This window comes from Lepisosteus platostomus, chromosome 5 (assembly GCF_059453375.1).
Source record: "Lepisosteus platostomus isolate fLepPlt1 chromosome 5, fLepPlt1.hap1, whole genome shotgun sequence".
Taxonomy (NCBI): domain Eukaryota; kingdom Metazoa; phylum Chordata; class Actinopteri; order Semionotiformes; family Lepisosteidae; genus Lepisosteus; species Lepisosteus platostomus.
Window position 1 is genome coordinate 40,660,442 of NC_142615.1, and position 2,414 is coordinate 40,662,855.

The 2,414-nt window shown below is 48.8% G+C and overlaps 1 non-coding gene across 1 annotated transcript; it reads right to left on the bottom strand.

Moving 5' to 3' along the window:
* Positions 1–1,766: 1,766 nt before the first annotated feature.
* LOC148666549 (U1 spliceosomal RNA) lies at positions 1,767–1,930 on the bottom strand. The gene has a single exon (XR_015938455.1). It is a non-coding gene; the product is annotated as a U1 spliceosomal RNA (small nuclear RNA).
* Between the last annotated feature and the right edge of the window lie 484 nt (positions 1,931–2,414).

Consider the following 2,414-nt stretch of genomic DNA (forward strand, 5'->3'; position numbering starts at 1 on the left):
CAGGTGTCGGCCGATCACCAGGGCTGCAGCTAAATCTTTGTTTTTGTTCCAATGTTCATACGCTTTTTTACAGGCATCTTCGCCCCAAACTCCTTCTGACAGACTCAGCTTCTTCCTATATTTCTCTTCCCTTTCAGTCAATTTACACTTTTCCGATATGTAATCAGATACTTCCACCACTTTCTCAAACACCCAATTAGCACACATGTTTGGTTTCTTTAAGATTTACTTTTGTCGTGTGTGAGGTAACAGCTCATTCAGTAGGGGGATGTTTTCACTTAGAAAAACCTGTGCATTACTGCACTCATTCAGCTAAGGGCGTCTGTTACCTCCAGATCTAAATGCCTCTCCGAGACTTTAGAAAGGACTTACACCGCACTGTTCACAGGTAAGAAACGAGACCTCGAAAACCCCCTTTCTTGATCAGTAATTCACCATTCCCAGAACGCCAGCATCGCTGCTTTTGCCCTGGGGTGGACTTACGAACTGAGCTCAATCAGGGCGATTCTCGGGTCTCAACGTCCTTTAAATCCTGCTACTTAATGCTTTGCTCTTTTATAATGAGGTGTGTTTATGTTAGTGTCGTGCGTGTGTATATGTATTTCACAAACAAGGAAAACACCAAAAACATACAAACATATATATCTCTTCTACTCCTGTTTCCTTTTAAAACAAAAAACCACGCCACGCCAATCTGTGCACGATTAAGGCGTAGCTAATCTCAGGACCCCGGGCGCAATTAAGGCCCACACCAATCCTGGATTATACGTGCATTTAATGTACCACTCAGCTCCAGAACCCCGGGCGCAATTAAGGCCCACACCGATCCTGAGCCACAGAACTCCGGGCGCAATTAAGGCACAAACCAGTTCTGACCTTCAGAACTCCGGGCGCAATTAAGGCCCACACCAGTCCTGAACTTCACGGTAAGGGTCCAACACCCGTTCAAAAACTCCTCGCGCAATTAAGGCATACACCAGCTTCGAACGCCTGTACACAATACCGCGGAACCCCTGCCAGACCACATTCTGGGCTTACAGCAAACAACCCATTACATACACCAGTGTCTTCCCCGGGCCAGAGGAATTCAGAAACTCACGTTTACTCTGTCATCTCGGGCGATTCTCACAGGGAGCAGAGATTTCCCAATCGGTCAGAGAGAGTCGGGACTTTTAAATAAAAGAGGAGTCCTTACCTCTTAGTTATGTGCGCGCTGACCGTCTCTCCTGCCGATGGGAAATTCTGCGCCTTCTGGAGCATCCGCCGACTACGCCAAATTTGTTGTAACAGAAGAAATAAGGTTCTTGATCCCGAGATGAAGTAAAACAGATGAGTTTATTGCATGCAAGGAACAATAAAGCCGTGTTGTAACAGAAGAAATAAGGTTCTTGATCCCGAGATGAAGTAAAACAGATGAGTTTATTGCATGCAAGGAACAATAAAGCCGAAGTCATGTTTCCCGCAAGAAACAACAAAACCGAAGTATTGTTCCTGTACTGTTACAAACTTTTGGGTTATATAGTGTTTTCTTCTCCGTTTCTGACGTCACTCAGTCTGATGGTAAAGAGGGGGGTTCATGGTATTTGGCCAGTTTACGATGTTCTGGACAAATGGTCAGTTTAACCCCAGCTTGTGACTTAGAAGTCTAAACCCCCTACAGAAAGGATTAAATTCAAACCACCGTCTTCACATCTTTCTTCATCTGGGATACTATCGCAGCTCGTGGTGTCGTAACTCTGCCGTATCTGATATTGGACCAAGCACATCAGGGGAGAGCGAGAACGCAGTCCCCCACTACCAGAAATTATGCAGTCGAGATTCCCACATTTGGGGAGTTCGCAAGGGTCAGCACAGCCGGAGTGCAACGGCCGAGCCTCGCTCTGGGTGAACCTCCTTCTTGATCAAGGTATCTCCCCTGCCAGGTAAGTATGAGCTGTACAAGCCCCTGCAAGCGGCCCGCACCCACAACACAAAGCGCGAAGCCTAGGCCAGCTCCTCGCCCCGCAAACCACCGCCTCCTGCTGGGCCCACTCTTTCGCACACTCACACGCCACTAACACTCAAAAGGGTGGGTAAAACGAGAAAACGAGCGCGCCGTTTCCTACACATCTGCAGTCGCCAATGCGCATTCACAGCATGTCCCGGGACACAATTCGGCCTCATTTGCATAACACCAGACCGGCAGATTGCTACGCAAGCTCTCGTCATGCGCCTGCCACACACCGAACAAACACTGGAGCCTTTTCAGCAATTTCCAAAAAATGGGCCTGCTCGCCTACCCACAAGGCTCCATCTCTTACCCGCTCTCCAGAGCCTGCTGCCTTCTGTGCTGTTCTCTCGGCACCGCTGCAGCGCACACAACTCCTGCAGCGCGGGGAGAAAGTTTCCACGCTCCGCCGCAGGGAAGGCTCGCT